The sequence below is a fragment of the Rhinolophus sinicus genome, chromosome 17 (assembly GCF_057876585.1).
Source record: "Rhinolophus sinicus isolate RSI-liver-muscle chromosome 17, RSI-T2T, whole genome shotgun sequence".
Lineage (NCBI taxonomy): Eukaryota > Metazoa > Chordata > Mammalia > Chiroptera > Rhinolophidae > Rhinolophus > Rhinolophus sinicus.
The window spans coordinates 186,540,865-186,561,924 of NC_142517.1; the positions used below are offsets into that span (position 1 = coordinate 186,540,865).

The following is a 21,060-nucleotide window of genomic DNA, read 5'->3' on the forward strand; positions in this document are numbered from 1 at the left end:
TATTTCACTTGAATCTGAATCTGAATTGTGTGTCCTTGAAATATCATAGGGGAGGAGTTGGACTGTAAGTGATGAAGTTCATCTGTGGTCCATGAGGATCACTTAAAAAAAGAAAAAAGAAGGCAAAAAAGTCCCTGAAAAATGTCATTTGGAAAAAGCTAAGGGCGATCAAGGAATCAAGACCAGAAATAAAGGTCACTTTTTGTTTTAGTCACCTTTTATTTCTCACCAAACTATATACCTTTGAGTTCGGGGAATACATTTTAAAGTTAGTTTCTAATTCTGTCTTCATGATGTATTCAAACAAGAACAACTCACCCAATGATTTTGCTCAGAATTCTTTTTTTGTTATGTTTGTTTTGAAAGTGTGGGTAGAAAGAGAAAATAAACATTCTTCTAAAGTTTCAGTGAATTTACAATTCTAAGACACATGATATGTCAGTTTTTGGTGATATCTTTTAAAGATTAATTTAGGTCAATTCAACAGCATGAATCTTTTGAAAATCCACTGATATTTTGGTACCTAAAGCATTTTTTTTTTTAAATTCCTGTTGAATGTATGCATACATTTTGAGACGGCTCTAAAAGCACCTGTTGTAGGTTAAGTCTCAAGCCAGAAGAACAGAGGCTTTTTTCACTTTACAAAGGGAATCTAATTCTTTTTAAAGCAAAGCATATGCTTGAAATTATAAAAACTTTACATAGTATAGTTTTTTTTTCCCCATTTGAAACAAAATGTTACATACCATAATACTGAATATTCCTATTTTGCACTCATTTTCTGGAAAGCATCTATAGTGCCCCTTTTAGAATAAGCCACGTGGAAATTAATGACCTACAGTCTTTATGACTTTCCTCTATCTTTTGGAAAGCAGCTAGTGAAGCAGTCTGCTGGAACGCAGGCGCTGGGGGGCTTTGTGGCAGCTTCTCTTCATCTGGAGTGAGGTTTGTGGCTTCAACAACCTCACAGCCCTATCATTCATTTGCATAATGGATGCCTTTTTATCCATTATGCAAATGTATGGGAGGAAAACTAGGCAATAAGGGAAGACGAAAGGAGAAAATTGCTCTTGCTTGTTTTAATATTCTATTTATAAGCAAGCGCTGTGGTCTTCAAAAGACTGAACCTCAGAGTATCCCTGAGCCTGGGAATTTATTTTTACTTTTCTCTTATGAGCATTCCCAGGGGAAAAAAAAGTTTGATTTTCTTCAGCTTTTTCATAGCTTCTTTTGTTGAACTGTCTGAGCAGTACAATGTTGTATGTAGGAAGAAAAGTAAGCTGAGGGTTCTGTTCTTTGAAAGTGGACTTCATACCTCTTCCATACTGATTTTTCGGTAAGACAGAGGTACCAAATAATATTTATTAAATGGTGACTACATGCCCGACACTGAGCTCAAGGCAGGGCACCAGACATTCTAAGTCATTTCCTCATAACTCATTCAGGCCTCATAATACTTAGTTGGGTCCTATTATTCCCCTCACTTAAGAGACGAGGAGACAGGCACAGAGCAGTTAAGTAACTAATCCCAAATCACATAGGGATTAGGTGGCAAGACCAGGATTGGAGCCCTTGATGGCTCCAGTGTCAAGAACCATTTGCTGTGCACCTCTCATGTGGGATTTGTAAAAATATAAATAAATAAAATTAAAAAAATTAATTTCTTCAATTTACTTTGTGAAGATACATATCAAGACCCTGCGAATGCTTAGCTCTATAGTTTCCAGTCCCGTTTCCCCTAGCACTATGCACGACGGATGCGCTTCACAAGCCTGCACTATCAGGTGATGAGTGCTGCCCTCCCGTTACGTGGTGTGAAACCGTGGCATCATCTGTGGTTCCTCCCCTTTCTTCCCCTCTCCCCACTTCAGGCTAGAGCTTTGTCATCAGTCAAGCTCTTTCAGGGCCCTCAGGCTGACCTCTGTCTTTCTGGTGCTGGTTTCTCCAAGCTCTGCTTTTGCCGGAGTTGCCATTCTACATCACAAATCTGATTACATAACCCCCCTGCTTAGCAACTTCCAGTGGCTTTCTGTCGGGTGCGCCCCCACAGAGAACCATGTCCACACTCGTTAGCAAGCTGGCGCAGGTTGTTCCTCAGAATTAGCTGGAGGACTTAGGGCAGGGATGAATGATGACAGAATCATCCCTGTCTGCCCTCATAGTTCCATCAGGTCGAGTAGTTTTCATATCTGGAACTTTGAAGGCAATGAAAACAACATATTTATCAAGTTTCTCTGAGAGATTAAAGAAGGAAGCAATACTACCAGCTTTGGATTCTGCCCTTTCTGTTTTGTTTTTGCTGCCTTTTGGGGTGGGGGTAGTCAAAGGTTGGGCATGAGTCATCTCAGGATGGAGGGAAATGATGGGCAGCAGATGCAAAGTGTGTGGCTTTTCCAAGAGTGGAACCCAGTTGTGCCGTCAGGCCCACCCTGAGATCCTGTTTAGATGAAAAGTGGGAAGAGGTGGTTAGAGGAGTAGCATTGGGTTCCAGTGATCGGTCGTAAACAGTGTGCATACAAAATGCCAACATGGCGCCCCAGCCCTTAATCTCGGCTCCCCACTCAAGCTCGCTGAGGCATCGGAACTGGTCATACTTCTCATGGGGCTCATTCACTCAGGCTGGTGCAGCAGAAACAAGGGCTTATTCCGTTTTCGTTGTTCGTGTTGTTCTTGAGATCCATTTAAGAAGATGGGGAATTCTATCTTTTATCAGTCCTCATGCTTATCTCACTTAAGGAGACACACTTTAACAAATATTACAAATCAAGATACTTTTATGATTAGGTCATTTTAATCACCAAAAATTTGGTTTACTGATTGATATCTGAGATAAAAATATACTCAAAGTTCAGTATAATTTTTATATCTCTTTTCCAATGCAAGATATTTGTCAATAATGTTCTGTTGAAAACCAACAACCTTCCCTACATACATACAGACACTGGTTGGCCCCTCCTGTTCCTTTTTTATCTTCCAGGATGAAATCCTTATGCACATAATATGCAGAACGTTTATATTCACAGGTTCTTCATGATCTAGCTGCTTCCTCTCTGCCCACTTTTATTACTGGCCACTCACTATAGTCACCTTAACATGAAGCCACCATGAACCACATGCCATTCTCCCCAAATGGTCACTTTCTTTCAAATCTCTGGGCCTTTGTAGGTACTATGCCCTTTACCTGGCTCACCCCTTTGCCTCTTTTCTACTTGGTGAACATGTATGCATGTTCAAACATGACCTTGAGCTCAAGCTCAAATATGACTTGTTTGTGATGCGTTGTCCAAATCTTTTAGTTAGTACAGCAGGCATACAATAAATACATGTTTTATTTCTTTATTCAGCAATGAAGGGTTACAAAGATGCATTGAAGACGTCTGACCTAAGAGTGTTTATAGTCTTGTACCATATAAACTAAAGGGGTATATATATATATTTTTTCATTTGTAAGAGCAGTTTTAAATCAAATGGGCAATGATGTAATTCCAACTTCATTCATCTAAATTATTTGCTACCAGTTATTTTCTAATGGATTTTCTAATGAATTGCAAAATGCTAAGCCCTGATCCAGCCCTAACTACCAAATGATTCTAACACTTTAAGATTCTATGTTTCTGAAATCAGTAGATGCTTTTTACTATGTAGCCTAGACATTGTTAATAAGTCTATTTCAAAGAAGAGACACCATGTTAAAACAAACACCAGGTGGAAGAGCAAAGAATCATATTCATTGTGTCCATCTGGACTTTAAAATCGCCTGGTCCAGGAATTTTCCAAGTCTATTTTGTGGAACCCTATGGTACTTCTTAATGTGTTTCAGGATTGCAATGTATATTTTACTCTAGTTACTTAACAAATAGCATTTATTGAACACTTACATTCTAGAAGCTATTCTGTTTCATTCATGTTCACTTGTACAAACAGAATTGGTTATGCTAACAGGGAAGGAAGGGATGAGAAGGCTGTTGAGTAGGCAACAGAGACTCCCAATGCTTTTTAGAATTCGTATAGCAAAGAAACCCACCTCCACCACAAGAATTGTTAGCACTCCTTAGAACAAGCTTGTGAAATGCTGGTCTAGAAATAGACTGTTCCATAAAATTTCATAATTGTCTAGACAATTGACGTTATTTTATTAATTTTTAAATGTTCATTAAATTTATTGGGGTGACATTGGTTAGTAAATTATATAGGTTTCAAGTGTACAGTTAGGAAATACATCATCTATGTATTGCATTGTATATTCACCACCCAGAGTCAGTTCTCCTTCCACCACAATATATTTGACCCCCTTTTCCCTTTTCTGCCAATTGATGTTATTTTACAAATGAGCAAATAAAAGCTTAGAGAGTGTGCTCTAATGTCAAATAAGTAGTTGGTGAAAGAATTGGAATTGGAACCTACACCTCTGGGCTTCTAGTACAGTGCTCTTTCAACTGCATGACATTTTTTGATTAATTATAGATTTCAATTATCCATGTCTTTTAATACTATATGTGATAAAATAGCACCTCATATCCTTTGGAATTGAGATAGAGTGTAAATTAATAAATAGATACTATGAATAGCTGTAAATCAAAAGCTAGTAAGGGAATAAAGACCAGAAAATGAAAATGAAGAAAATTTCTTTTAAATCCTTTAAATTTCAGAAATGAATTTGCTCCTGTCTCCTCATTCTGTGTGTGTACACACGTGTATGCATGCATGAGTGTGTGTTTGGGGGTGGGGGGGAAGGATTGCACCAAAACCATTATGCTAATGGGATTCCTAGGTGTTGTTTTTCACCTATATTGTGGATATTGTTGTACTGTTTTTAACATATCAGGTAATTGCATGCCTTCTGTAAATAAGACAAATTAGTGAGGACAATTATTTTGAAGTTCAGAAGAATGAGTCCTTGAACCTTTCCCCCACTAGTTCCGATGCTGCCTTTATGATTAGTGGTAACTGACCTTCTACTATTCTCTACAAGACCTCATGAGGCCATAGTCCAAGGCTGGGCCAATCCTGTCCCTTGAGAATCAATGATATGGATCTGATCTCAGACCCTACAGTATATGATCTAGCTGTGTTTCCAGACAAGTCATTTAACCTATATCAGGACCACATTTTGCCAAACAAACAAACAGACAAACAAAAAATAAAGTGGGACACAGTTGGCATTCCATAAAAGTGAATATTCGTAACTAAGACCATCCAGGTCACTTCCTGATGTGTCACCACCCTACCTGCCTGGGCCATGGTTTCTCATCTATAAAATAAGACTTTCTTGATTTTATGAGCTATTATTGTCCCAGGAGAATTTCATTAATACCAAGCTAAATTTGAATCTGACTCCATGCCCATGTCAGTTTTCCTCCCATGGCCCCAATTAATTAGTAGTTTTATTTTAGACATTTTGATAATTTTTTTCAGTACTTCTTGACTGGAATTTGCTATTTTGGGTTTATGCTTCCATGAGAAAATATTTCTTTAGTTATAATTATTTTAGCAATTTAATTCAAACAGCGTGTCAGCACAGAAAGTACTTTGACGTGGTTGTTGCCACCCTTGTGATCTATATTACCCAGATATAAAGCAATCTGATTCAAGTTTGGATCTGAAATGGTATTAGCTGTAGTCTCCTCTTATGTGTTAACTTTGAAGATGAGCTACTCTTTATTTGAAAGTGATTCTTGTTTTTGAGACTTGAAAGCTGAAAGGTGCCTTAGATGCTTTATTGTTTCCATGTGTGTTTGTGCTTCTTCCAAACTAAAATGGAAATTATGATTGTATGTTTGTTATAATTATTTTCAAAACACTGAGTTCTTTGCTCTTTATTTTCAGTAGTTCTCAGAAAATATTGTATAGCCATAGATTAGTGTTGGAAATTGTGACTGTTTTTCTTCTGATTTTGAGTAATTTACTGCATAAGGGAAACATATGGGAACATTTGTCTGAATTTTTTAACGAAACCAAATCCCTTTATGGCACTGATATTCAGGAAAAAAATAAAGACGGGGGAAGTTTATTCCTTTAATTAGGCTGCAGTGTGTAAGTAGCTGCTGTGCCCATAATGTGAGTTTAAGTATTGGCATCCGATCCTAGACAAACACGCTCCCACCACACACAGAGCAGAACTAAACCTCAGGGCTGGGTTGTGCTCCTGCCGAAGCCTTTGAATTCTGACTACAAAGGGCGCAAGCATGTGAGGGCTCCTTGTTGCTGGAAGCTCTCTGCTGTGGGCTGTGAAACGCGGTTGAAATTACCAGGGAACTGAGGTCATTTGCTTGGATGAATCAATAAGTCATAATTTGGTCATTGAGTTTCATCCTATTTGTTTCCTGTTGGCGCTGATTATTCAAAAGTTAACAGCTATAGTATAGCTTTCCTTTCTTTTCTTTTTCTTCCCTGGGAGCCCAGTATTTCTTTTTCCCATGCAGGCTTAGATGAATGATGTTGTAATTAGCTATGGTAACCTTGCCAGGCTATCATCAATCAGTCATCACATATAGTCAACAAAGTGTGTGCACGCTTTCTGGTATGACAGGAACTAAAACAGGACTAGGGAGGTCACAGCAGCACTAACCCATTTCTGGCACCATTCTTCTTTTGCTATTGTGGTTTCGGGTTTTATTTTTGTTTGTTTTCAGAGTAGGTGAAAAGTTGCTTGGGGGGGAAAAGTCAGGTTATACGTTGAATATTTTTTAAAAAATTTTAATGCTCTGGAAAAGGGCCTGAGGTACTTGGTTAAATGAAAGCATAAAATCAATACCTCCTAACAAATTTTAAAAGGTAATTACCACACAGAAGTGATTTTTGATTGTGTTCACGGAATACTAATGTGAGTGGTAGTGAAATGTGAAGTTTTCAATATACCTGGAATGGGCTTCCCTGAGTAATTGCAGCTCAATGGTCAATATATGCATTTTTCTTAGACAGGCCACCAGGTCATAACTTTGGGAAAATAACATGATGAGTTTTGCTTGAGAATATTCTATATTCTTATAAGTGTCTTTTAAACGAAATACTAAATTATAGAATGTTAAGCAAGAAAAATAAAAAAAGATCATCCTAACAGAACTACACTTTCATTTTTCTGTTTTCTATCCAGTTCATCTTTGTCGTTTAGTCTTAATTCAATTTTTCTTTTCAACTGCCTGCTTCAGTTCTCCTTTTGTCTCTGTAGTTTTGTGTACTTATATCTAATGGCTAAATTTAGTACCCAAGTTGTTACTGTTGGTTATACTCTAATAAAAAAAGTATTAAAGGGACTTGGCATTTATCCATTTACCCAAAAATATATGATCGTGTATAAAAACCAAGCTTTCATTCTTGTTCTTTTCCAGCTGTATTTTCTAAGTTGATTATATGACCTTAAAAAAAAAAAAAAAAAAAAAATATGCCAGCAAGTTCACCATCTCCCCTTTGGCCTCTTGCTGATGCTGAACCCACACTGAGACAGAGTCTGCAGATCCTCTCATAAACAAACGGAATGAAAGGTCACCTTCCAACCGCTCACTTGATATTAGACCCCTGGGTTTTCAAGCCTCTTTTGCAGATTGCTTTTAATAGTAAGTCCAGTGAAGCTGTGTTTGCAGAGGCCTAGTCCCTGAGTAGTGAAAATATTTTCAGCCATGCTGTCATATTCAGCTCATTGTAGTTCCCTGGACCACTGATAAAATGATATGCAGTTTGCCTTTTTAATTAAAGAAAGGGAGGGAGACCTCCTCACCCCCCCACACACACTATAGTCTCTTCTTCCTTTCCCCACCCCACCGTGACAACACCCATTTTCCTCTTTCCTAAACATTCCCAACTCTCTCCTCTTCTTGTGTTCATGTACTCTGAGACAGCCAAGCAGCATGGCCCTTCATTCCCTAAATATAAGTGCTGCCTTCTAGAGCCTAGTAGGGTTTCAAATGTCTATTACAAAAAGCTTTCAAATTACTTATCTGTATTAAAACCCTCTTAACGATATGACTCATATTTGTATACATATAAATCTTTGTGGCCATAAAATAGATTACATTCCTCATGAATTTCTAATCACACCTAAACAAATTATTTATAATAACCATGCTGCTTTTCTTTTGCAGTTGGAAATTCAAGAATCTTGCTAATAATTCAGTATATGGTAAAACCTCTTTGCACTAACAACTTAAATACAAGGTTTAGCCTTTGGGATATTTTTTTTCTCCGTATGTGTATGCATGATTTTTTTTTTTTTTTCCTTTCTGCCCAGATGGGCAGGGGGAAAATAATCCACTAATTTAATTATTTACAGAAGATCCATCTTAAGGACAAGTCACTCAGAGTTGGACACGCTTTTATGACTGGCTCAGGATTTTCTCATTTGCTTTATCTGATAAAGCCGTATGATGAATTATGCCCCAATATACACACGTGTGGTTATTTCCTTGCTCTCTACACAATTTGAAATTTTACTAAGATCTTGATTTGGCCCAATGAAAGTAAGAAATACTGAAACAGCTTGACGATCTGTTCATTCTCGCATCCCAAGGTGATAAGGAAAGGTGACAGCCTTTGCTAGCAATTGCCACGAGAAAAGCTCTCTCTCTTATGTTTGCCCTTTTTTAAATGTTTACCAGATAAAAGAAGACAACCTCCCAGATATCACCACCACACCCTGTCAATTTATCATTGAAACATTGCATCCATCATATGTTACACAGAAAATGTTCTCTTGTTTATTCGTGGGCTTAATGAGAAAATCTCGATAGCTATCAGAAAATACAGGTCACTCTTTAAAAATCCCAGAAAAAGTTCTGATTGCTCTTCTGAATAAATACAAGAATCTGACAAAACTCCTTAAACTGTTACAGATGGAAGAAATTTGGGGCTTTGTGTTTTTTGTTTTTTCTCTGTAAAATTAAAGGAAATTATGTGATACATCTTGCTTATTTTCTTTTTGTTTTATGTGGAAAACTTGGCTCTGATTACTTAATGTATATATGTGGAATATGGCATGATCAAGGAAAATAAGTGAGTTGGCTTTTTGCCTTACCACAGCCTATTTAAAATCATAACACTTGTATTTAGTGCTTTAAGATAATATTGACTAAAAGAAGCCAGTACTTCAGTGTCCATATTTCTTGAAACTCTTAATAAGAATGGCATTTCCATATTCTTTTGCACTATTTGTTCTGAAAAATGCCATGGATAAGAGCAAGCTAAATGGCTTTGTGTCATCTGGTTCTACATAATTGTGATGATCAATTCAACGCTTTTGTGTTTTTCAAACAAATAGACTTTCTACCCCCAGAGATCTGAAAGCATGAGGCAAACTTCTTATTTTAGTCACAGTTCAGAAATAATGTTCTTTGACCTCGCGACGTTAGTTTGGTGTTACAGTTAACTGCCCTTATGGCAAAGTTCAGCATTTGTGCGACTAACATCTGCTCTTTTTAGATGATTGGGCTTAAGAATGTAGCTATGGAAATCAGTATATCTGATGTCAGTGCTACAGAAGATGGTGGTGTGCCTGTCACTGACTTCAGTTAATAGTAATTATTCATTGCTGGCCCAATAGATGAAAAGTATTATGCTAGGCTAACGGAGGAATATAAAATAAGACAAGGCATGAGCTCATTCCCAAGCAGCTTGCAATCCAGTTGACTTAAAATAAATTACAGAGTGAGTCTCATAACTTGGTTAGGTTTCCATTTTTATAATTTACAACTATTATAATAATACAGAGCACACAATTACAAAGCCATATAGTTGAAAAGAGCTTAAGGACATTTAGATGTACACAGAAGCTTTATGTGTCTTCTATTAGACATGTACAGGGGCCATAACTTGGTTAATCATCTTTTATTCCAGTCTTTGGTTGATGGAGAGGTTTGTGGAAATAATAAAGCTTCAAATTTGTAGTCTGTCTGTAATTCTACAGTTTTCATTGACTGTTGACATTTAGGGACAGAGTTAGTTTCAGCTCCTATTAGGTAACAAAGAAGTAACTGAATCCCAAGTCTTTCCACTACCACCAGCATGTCCTGTTCTGCCCAAGACGGGTCTCCAAGGACCTAATGGGTGGATGGGTGAATATTTATCTGTCCGTTCAACTGTCCATCCCTTTCCTCAAAGACACTACAATCAAATGTACTAGGTAGTGCAGTTGGAGATCAGACTTTGACGCTGGTGAGTTTAGTAAATGCGCTGTTCTGAAGAATTAGTCATGCTCTAAGTAGGGGGCAGACATCAGTGACCTACTACTCCTTGCTTCTTTTTCACTGCATACCCTGTGAATTACTGATTGCACCCCCAAGGGTGATCTTTTCTTCTCCAAATCTATAGGCTATACCTCCGCCTAATTTATTTACATGATACATAATGTTTAAGAAAGTTCTGTTTTCAGTCCCTCTATTTTTCTGATTCAAAACACCATTCTCCGGGTGAGTGCCCTAACATGTCCAAATACGATTATTCTGTAAGTGAATTCCTTTACTACTTTGTGAGCTCTATTGTGAAGGAGCATCTTGACCCTCTTGGAAGATTTCCTTAGAGAAGTTAAAGCATGAGTTGTGTGTGTTTCCTCCTTTTCAGACCAATCACCACTTTTTTCCAAAACTTACTCAAAAATTAATTTTCTTTAAAAGAGCTTCCTGGATTGCCTTATTGCCCTATTTTTAAAAATAATATTTATCACTTGTTTGGTAGTTGTCATATACTTGATATGACTATGTTCTGTCTTTACAAGGTGAAAAATTATAAGAGGTCAGGCAAAATTCTTGTCTATAATTCATATTCCTAAAAATTGGTTATTTGCTCAGTACCCAAAATGCAACCTGAATATATTTGACATCATTTTTTGTCTAATATCTTAGTCAAACAAGTAGGATAGGCATTATTTCTAAAAGGAACAAGGGATGGAGAAGGCGAGAGACTATATTATACACAACATATTCACTGTACAGCACTATAGTATTGAAATTATGAGCACAAACCATGGAGCAAGGCTGCATAGGTCAGTTATGGCTCTGCCCTTTACAAGTATGGTGATCTTAGGCAAGTTGTCTAGCCTCCCTATGTCTTAGTTTTCTCATCTGTATAATGGCTAATGTCAGTAATGGCCGGATGGAATTGTGAGCATCAAAAGCATTCATATGTATGTAAATATAAAACTCATAAAACAGTGCCTGCCATATAATAAGTGGTAAATAACTACTAGTTGCACTTATTATTTTCACCATTATATTTATTATCTGAAAAAAAATGTAAAATCTCCTTGTTTCTTTAATTGATATTTTGGTCTGGTTGTTTATTCTCCCTTTTTCCCATTTTCAGCTCTCAACGCATGACACCATGTTCTCTCTTTTTCATAATGGAGATTTTTTTCTTAATGGAGATGCTGGTCATCTTATGCCTTCTCTTAAGCCAAAAAATAAATTTGTTTTTCCTCTCTTCAGCTTACAAGATAAATAGTAAAATGGTTATTGAAGCCAAAACAATTCCCAGGGACATTAATCAGAATAGTATAATTGCTGCAAAGTTTTCAAATAATACCTTTGTTCTTGTTTCTAGACATTTGTAGAAGGGTAATTGGTTTGATTCTTTTTATCTTTACTTAAGTATTTACTTTCATGTACTCACCCTGATTCAGCATATTGTTCATAAGTGCATGCTGTTCATGTTTGATAATACCTTTACACAAGGGAATAACCATTTATTTTTAATGTTGTTCCACTCACCCAACTGACCCAGAATTCTCTATCAGTCAGGGTGCCGACAGGAAACAGATGGCATGCTCAAAGGTGTAATTGAAGATAATTTAATAATGGGATTATTTATGAAAGTGAGGCACTCAAGTTCTAAAAAGATTGGAGAGCCCTTACCAGCCCAGGCCTGAAAGGGGCAAGAGGAGAAAATTCTTACCAATCTGGTGAGAGCTGCCGATGGGCGACAGAAGCTCTTAGAACATGTGGCCTAAGGTTGTTCAGTGCTGCCACTTTCAAAAGTGAAGCTGGCAGAGAGGAAGCACAGAGGGGAATAAATATCCTAATATCCCTCTCTTCCTACCCTCTGATGTCCTGTTGGTTCTTCCTAATGGCCAACCCTAAGAGGTAGCCAGAGGGAAACTGACCTGTGTGATGCATTGAGTTACTGAATGGAAGTCAGCCTCCTGGGGGCAGAATGGGGCTTGGAAGACTGGGCAGTGACTCTAAAAAGCAACCTGGAGGTCACCCAGAAAAAATAGCTTATCTGTGTGTCTCTCTGGTGACTTTTTTTTGTTTTTTGTTTTTTGTAAGATGCTGTTGTAGATCAAATAATGCTTTAAAATTAGCAAAATCACACAATGGGATTTATAGATGACGTAATACAGAATTGTACACCTGAAATCTATGTAATTTTACTAACAATTGTCACCCCAATAAATTAAAAAAAAAAATTAGCAAAATCTTGATGATAGGTTTGGCATGGAACTTATCTATTAGAATATACAAATCATTAAAATATACTTTTTCCCTCAAGGTATTCACAATTTAGTGCAATAGTTCTCCTTTTTTTTTTTTTTTTTAATTGAGACATTGCATAGGTGATATGAAACTGAGTACTTCATTCAGAAATATATGAATGGGCAACTACCACTCACCAGACCTTTAAAGGAACAACAACACAAATGATGATGCTAGGATAGAATTGACAAGATGGCCTTGGAAAAGAACAAAAAAGCTCTAGTAGCTACCTTACCAGATTTATAAAGTTAATGGTAATTGATTCAGTGTGGTTTTGGCACAAGGACAGATGAATGGCATTGAATAGAAATTTCCAGCAATAGACCCTCACAGTTTTATGTCAGATTTGGCACTACTGTGCAGTGGGGAAAGGATGATGTTGAATCAATTCTCTCTCTCTCTCTCTCTCTCTCTCTCTCTCTCTCTCTATATATATATATATATATATATATATGCATATATATATAAACATATATATGCATATATATATATATATATATATATATATATATATATATCTCCTTATACCTTATATAAAAATCAGTGCTACATAGATTATAGATCTAAATATAAAGGAAGAGAACAAAACTTTGAAAGACAACATATGGAGATATTTGCATAACTTTGGAGTTAAGTTTATATTTAAAACAAGACATGAAAAGTGCTACCCATATGAAAATTATTGGTAAATTTGATTATGGTAAATAAAGAACTTCTGTGCATTAAAAGATAACCTTAAAAGACTGAAAAAGAAAAGCTGACCAGAGGTAAGGGGGTGGGGGGTGGCAGATGAGGGTAAGGGGGATCAAATATATGGTGATGGAAGGAGAACCGACTCTGGGTGGTGAACACACAATGGGATTTATAGATGATATAATACAGAATTATACACCTGAAATCTATGTAATTTTACTAACAATTGTCACCCCAATAAATTTAAAAAGAAAAAGAAAAGCTGTAGACTCTGAGAAGATACTTGTAATACATATGTCTGACAAGTACATAGAGAACTGACAAGAGAAAAGGAGACAACTAAATAGAAAAATAGGAAGAACTTTAACAGGCACTTCATAGTCACTTCACAATCACCAGTAAATATATGAAAAGGTGTTCAACTTTATTGATCTTCATGGAAAAGCACAGTAAAGCCACATTTCAAATTTGACGACAAGCTAGATAATGCAGTGTTGGTTTATAACTCAAAATATGAGGTAAATATGCATGAGTCCACACTGCTATTAAAAAAAAATGACTGATTAAATAAATAAAGGTGGCAGTGGTAGGGAGGAAAAAAATCTTTCTTACGAAAGAGTTCCAAATAATATGTGTAGCTATTCCTTGACACTTGAGTATGGATTGGACTTGGTGACTCACCTCCAAAGAATAGGAAATGCAAAAAGAAAAGTAATGTGTGGTTGTGAAACCTGGCCAACACAACCTGAACCAACTGATCAAGTTGACTGTCGCCAGGGAAAAGTGAGTTGATGTGATGTTCCCTGAGATGATGTGATGAGCAGAACATTTCATCTCAGTGGTGTTCCTCCCCAAAATCCAAAACCCCAGGCTAATCTGGAGCCAAACATTCGATAAACCCAAATTGAGGACATTCTACAAAATGCCTGACCAGTCTTCTTCACAACTGTTAAAGTCATGGACAGTAAGGAAAGACTAAGAAACTGACTCAGGCCAGAGGAACCTTGATGACTGAATACGATGTGCTGTCCTGAATTGGTGTCCTGACTTGATTCTGGAGCAGAGTTGGATAGTAATGGTGAAGTCTGTAGCTTAGGTTATAGTCATGTACCAATGTTCACGTATTAGTTTTGACATACAAGTATGTACCATAGTTATGTAAGGTGTTAACATAGGAGTAACTGGATACTTGCTATACTATCTTTGCACCTTTTTATACACTTAAAGTCCAAAATTAAAAGTTGGTTTTAAAAAAATCTTATTTAATGAAAGACCATTACTACTTCACCAGAAATTACTAAAATGAAGAAAAGAGACAATACCAAGTATTGATGAGGCTGTGGAGTAACTAGAACTCTCATACACTGTTAGTACAAGCTTAAACTGGTTCAACATTTTGTGCTAACAGTTCAGCAGTAGCTGCTAAAATTGGACCTCCACATCCCCTATGACTGTCATTCTAGTCCTCGTGAAACTAGGTAATTCTCAGCAGAAAAGAGCATATATGTAGTATTCACTAAAAGCCATCACAGCATCCGTATTTCTATTAGTTTTGTATTGTAAACAACATACATGCTCATTAATGACAAAATCATCATTTTTTTTGTATTCATAGCTGTATTCATACAATAGAACACACCAGTGAGATTTAACTAATTGTTGCAACAACAGCAACAACAACAAAACACCTTAGAAGAAACTCGCTAGAAAGAATGAATAGTGATGTTAACATCGTCATTTTCCATGGTGGGGTGATGAGAGACATTGGATAGGCACAACCGTCTGCCTCAAGCAAGGGTAGATATTAAGGAGTTCAAATGGCAATTAATCTGAAACTCATTCATTACACAAATATTTATTGAACATTTAACTATCTGCCAGGCATTTCGTAGGTGCTGGGACTCTAACAGTAAACAATAACAAGAAAATACAAAAAACTTCCTGCTCTCTTGTAGTTTACATACTACTGAAAGAAGACAAACAGCACATGTAATAATAAATGAGTTATTTATATAGTATGTTAGAAAGTGCTAAGAGTTTTGGGAAAACACTACAGTAAAGAGAATGGGGGTCTGGTGGTGAGAATGGGAGTCCAGCATTAAACTGAGTGGTATTTAAACAAAAACTTGAAGTAAGGGAGTAAAAGTAGTACAGATTGGTTAGAGGAGAAAGGGAAGGAATTGTAAATGAGGAAAGTTCCTTATCCTTCATAGCAAGGAATCCGCTGATGCTATTTAAAGTTGGAAAAATCAAGAAATTATTATATTTTATATATTAAATATTATACATAGCATATATGCAATTAGCCACCAAAATAGTCAAGAATAGAAATGTTATAAAAGAGTAACTTCTGGGCATTTGAACTGATAATAGTGCAACGGAAAAAAGAATTTTATTTGTTTTCTTTCTTCGTGGTTTGAATTATTACAATGGTATGAATTGTTTTTAAAATATCATTTTAAATGGGTGGCACATTAGGACACAAGTGGTAGGCAAGGAATGGGAGGGATGTTATTAGAGAACCTTAAAACCACTATAATTATATTTTTAAATGATAAATCATTTGCAATACTTGGTACTAATTATTGATAACGAATTGTTTATGACACACTTGTTAGCTGCTTGGAAGAACTGCTCGCTCTCTTTTCTCCAACTCACAGACCAAGCTGGGAGGCTCAGGAATGAGTGTGACCATAGCCAGCTGTGAGCACAGCGGCAAAGGCCCCCCACAACTCCCCTAAGTTAAGCGTACCAGTGCAGGGGCCTGGCAACATGTTTCAGCTGCCACCCAAACTGTTTTCCTGTATCATGAGAGTGCTGCATCATATTTTACACCAAAACCAACTCACTTCAACTCACAGTGTTTAAGGTTAAACTTGAAGATTTTAATTAGGTGTCATGGCAAAAACCAAAAATAAATTTTTTAATTAAACCTTTTGAAATGGGTAAAGAACTATATCATGGCCCATACATAATATATAACAATTCAGTATTAAATTGACTGTGTATTTAATTAAGGGCTTAAATCATTATAGACCTAAAAAGTAATTGGTCATTGAAGCTAATGAAAATTAATCTATCTTACAAATTGTAATATACTCTGTAGGCCTTGTCTTTTGTTTGTTTGATTTTACCTGGGAGAATTTCAAATTGTACATGTCTAAAATGATATTGGATGTAATTATCTAAATCTAGAACAACTATAATACTGCACCTAAAGTATACAAATAATTGGGGCACATTTTGTCATGTTTTGTTTGGATCATCTGGGTAATTGCCTCCATTTTCCACCTGGTTTCATGTGAGTAGACAAAGCTTATTTTACAGAAGGCTATTACTTGGGTTTTCATGACGCAATGACTTGAAGCTGAAAGAGTTGATATTGAGGAATGCGGGTGGGGCAATGCAATTTTGGTTGTCCGATTGTGTGTGATGATCTTTACACATTATGTAAGAATATCCTTATTTTATAGTTTGATTCTGAAACAATATTGGTGGTGTTAAATCTTGAGCAAATATATTTGCTAACTCTATCCTGTGGTTCTGAATGTATATTGTGCATTGAAGTTACACAGTTTAAGACTGCAGCTTTGTTAAAGAACGCGTCCAAAAATGTGGTATGCATGTGTGTTGTACAGATAGAGGGGAAAAGGAAGATAGAGGAGAGGAGAGTTCTCTTTAAGGAAAGTCAAAACAAAAGAAAGACATCTGATATTATTAAATTCAACTAATGAATGTAGTTGGCAACTTAGAGGAGATAATTCAGCATGTGTGGAGAAAATATTCAAGTGTTTTATTACCTGAAAAGCTATCTAAATCAAAACTATTAAATATTTTTGAGATCTGAGAAAATTTTCATTGTTTTTACAATGTAATGGCCAATTAAGGGAATTAATAAAAGGTACGTTTCTTTTTAAAAGATCTTGACTTGCATGATTTGGCAAAGTATTAATAGATCTTTGTTAAAATATATTAATACCAGTCAAGATTTTTCAGTCTTCTCCGTTAGTCAGTTGAGAATAGTTATAACAATTTTCACATATGTTTGGATGTTTAAATGCTGTTACTTTATCACTGAAATTGTTGGAGTTTCATGTTGAGAGATGGAATGGAATTAAAATTGGATAACACTCAAGGGAAGATTTGACAAAATGATTTCATGGAGTTTCAAATTTAGATCAGTTATAGCCAGGGCCCCTATGAAGTAGAAGTTTCCTTTCTGTATTTAATATGAATAACGTTAATATTAATGATAAATATGTGTAACAGATAAGCCAAAAAGTGATGTTATTGCATGTGTGAGTTGTCAGTTTTTTCTGAGGAATGTTTAATTCAATAGCAGGAAATGGAGTGGCCCTGGAATTTGGAGGAGGGGCTTTCTCTTCTTTGAGGACTCATGTGGTTAGAAAGAGAAGGGTTATTTCTGTATTGCAAGTATGAGACTGTAATCTCCCCTTTCCACCCACGTATGCACTTAGATATGGGTTTCGTGGTGTAGACCCATAAACTGACAGCTGTGAACAACTACTGAGCTTAAAAAAGGTAAAGGAGACATGGACTAATCCCTGGAGAAAAATATTACTTCCCCCTTTACTCCACTCCCATTGCAGAGAACTTCTCGGAGTCTTAACTGACCAAGTGTCCAAGCAAACTGTCCTACACAACTCCAACACAAAGTCTTCTCTACCACATTTGACGTATCTAATCTTGGCTCTAGAGATTACCCCAAAAGCAGCGGTAATATTGTGCACTATCAGATTAAAAACTCTCTGGCTTAGTCCCCCTCCCTCTTTCCTCTCCTTTTCTCCTTCATCTCTTTAAGCCTTCCTTTTTTTCCCCCCTCACCTTTTTTTTTTTTCCATCCTCCTCCATTCCCTCCTCTCCTTTCCCCCCTCTTTCTGACAATCTCTCTTGGCTTTCCTTTTTTTGTCAATTATGTACTAAATCCCCTTGTGTAGCGAAATTAGCTAACTCCCAAGGTTCATCTTTCTGAGGAGTGATAATCTATATGAACTTGGATACCAAGACTAAATGCCTAAGTGGTTGAGAAGACACTGTTGATATCAAGAGAGAATTTCTTGGCAAGAAAGGTTTCATTCTTGATTAATTGAAATGGAATATGTAAAGTCATTGAGCTCAGGGAGCATGTACAATTTACTAAGATTTTGCAGAAAAACAAACAAGAGGAAATGTCACCAGGTTTGCATTGCTGCCATACGTCACAGCTCTGAGTATGGCTGCAGTTTGGCTGAATGGACAGGTGGTCTTGCTGAAACTGAACTGAGCATCTACCACCCTGTGTTGCATCAGTAACAGAGAGCCTTTCTCATGCCAGTGTAGTTACATACAAAAAGCCACTGGAAGGAAGGAGGAACCAGTGATGGAGCCCTGTGTACGTACCAAGCTTGCTTCATGTGGAGGGAGGACCTCGAAAGAGTTTGGGAGGTGTACATATAAGAAGCAAAGGATGCGAGGAAGAGAAGCAGGTGGATTGTATTGAAAAGGCATAAGTGAAGCCATGTGCTAGAAACCTCCATGGATGTGGCAGATTTGTTGCATCTTTTGCTGACTTTGATCATGGCCCCTGTTGGCAAATCCAATGTTACTGTATTCCTTTATTTCACAAAGCCCAGGCAGGTGCCATTGCTGACTGAAAAGAAACTTCAGAGGTTGCAGGTATATAAGTCAGCAAAAGAGCACAGGGAATAATGGTCTCAAAATAAGCTTCTGAATCATCGTTCTTTAAAATACATCTATGGAACTATGAAGTGTCTTGGATAGCACAAGCCAGCCCTAAACTGATTTATTTCAGCATTGGCAATTGCTAATTTGTAATAATCATCACTTTTCTAGTATAAGTCATGATAACCTTTCTTTGAGCTCTTAAATCTAGTTTTGTAATATATCAAAATAAATGTAGGCTACTATGACAACTCCTTGAATGGTGCCATTCTTTTTTTGTGGGTCACTAATAGCTATTTCTGAGTAAGAGGAAATCATCCAGCAATTAGTTATTTAACAAGTTTTTATTTCTAAAGTATGCAATTAATACTATTGTATATTCTTATTGGCATTCTGAAGTGATTTTTAGATTTCGTAGGTAAGGACTGTGGAAAGTTTGTCAGTCTGTACTATAGAGTTTGAAAAATCTCTGGCAAAAATCCCTAATAGGATAGCAACTGGAAGAATAATTGTCATTGGAATGACCTTTTTGGTGGATAATTTGACAGGCACTTGATGGACAGCATTCTCCCATCTCTCTGCCAACCTTTTACTTCCTGTCATAAAATGCAGGAGCGAAATTTTAACTCAAGTGATACGATTCTCAAAAGTCATTTGTTGCATATCTCCCTCAGTGCAGTTCCTCGAAATTCGAAAGCTCTCTTTTCAAGGTATTTTTCATTACCTGGAGAAAATGTGTCCTTTGGGGAGGAATTCTAAAACAATAGTATAGGTACTGAATCAAATTTCCCAGGTGTGTAAGGGACTCTGTTGTAAGGTTGCTAAATAGTCCTGGCTTGGTGTATTAAATGACACTCTAGTGTCCTATTATAAGAGTGAACACAACTGCCAAAGGTGCCTTTCCTTACAACAAGAGAATAGCTTTGACTTTGAAGAAATAAGGACTATGAAATATCCAAAAAAGAAAAAAATAAATAAAAGCGCCTACTAGTAAAATGCAGGCAATTAATTTGCAAATGAATGTGTTTTTAAAATGTGGCCCCTGGGTGACATACACATTCAAAAGTCTATTTTCTTTAGGAATAAAATCATTTTGGAAGATGTTTTCTCTTGAATTCTGAGAGTATCACCAGAATGAATTGTTGATTGATCAAATATGTACCTTCATCAGTAATATTTCTTATGGTATTACCTTGTCAAAGTTTTTCTGAAGTTTTGGGGCACCAGTTATAAAGGTGACACAAACTTGTTCATGCATTTGTCTTCCTCTCCATCTAGACGGTACGTTACATGAACTCGGGGACATTGTATATTTTGTTGTATCTTTCACCCCTGGAACAAAGCCTTGTGTGTAGCAGTCAGTCAGCACATAGTCACTGAGTGAATGGATGGACTAATTGAATAAACAAATTAACCTCTAAATATATTTTCATCAGTCCCAAGACTGAGGCCTTTTCATTGTCTTTTCAAATTGGAAATATTAATCCTATTTTGCTGCTTTTCATTCAGCAAGAATGTTGAACACGTTCCAGAAAAAGTTAGAAACATTATCTATCATCCCCATACAGGCAGGAAGTTTCATTCTATTGGCTTCTTTCTGGGGAGTTCACGGATTTGTCTCCGTGTTAATCCAGTGGACAGAATCCAAAAAGTTACTTTTAAAAGGCTGGAAAGGAGGGATTGTTGACGTGGAAAGGAAAACTAGGGTCCAGAGAAAGAGGTGGTTAGGAGAAAATCTGGCAAAATAGAATGAGAGAGAACGTGAGGGGGAGGGGGAGGGGGGAAGAGAGAGAGAGAGAGAAACACCTAGAGTCCAGGGAGGGTTATCGCTTCACAGAAGGATGAAGAGGACATGAAGGGTATGTGGGGGTGGGTGTCTCTCTGGAGAAGTTCTATAGAGAGAAACAGGCTGATCAAGAGCTACAGAGGAGACAAAAGGCTAGCTAGCAATGGTCAAGCAAAAGAAGACGTTGGATTAGCACTTCCTGCACGATAAACAATGCCACATTAGTTGTAAAGCCTAGTATGTTGAAGTTTGTTAGTTGAAGTTTGTTAGTTTGGGTATATTAGAATCCTCCATGAAGAATAAATAGTGTCTTCATATTTTCAAGAAATAAATGTATGAAGTAAATAACTATACATGACAGAAAAAGGGAAGAACTTTGTTCAAGAAATTCAGATTTAGAGATTTTCTCTTATCACACTCCTGAACTTACTGAGTTCTCAC

At 36.7% G+C, this 21,060-nt stretch overlaps 1 protein-coding gene across 2 annotated transcripts in view; it reads left to right on the forward strand.

Annotated features, from left to right (window-relative positions):
• PARD3B (par-3 family cell polarity regulator beta) overlaps positions 1-21,060 on the forward strand; it is a 950,721-nt gene that overhangs the window by 363,204 nt on the left and 566,457 nt on the right. The gene's annotated exons all lie outside the window — the stretch shown is intronic.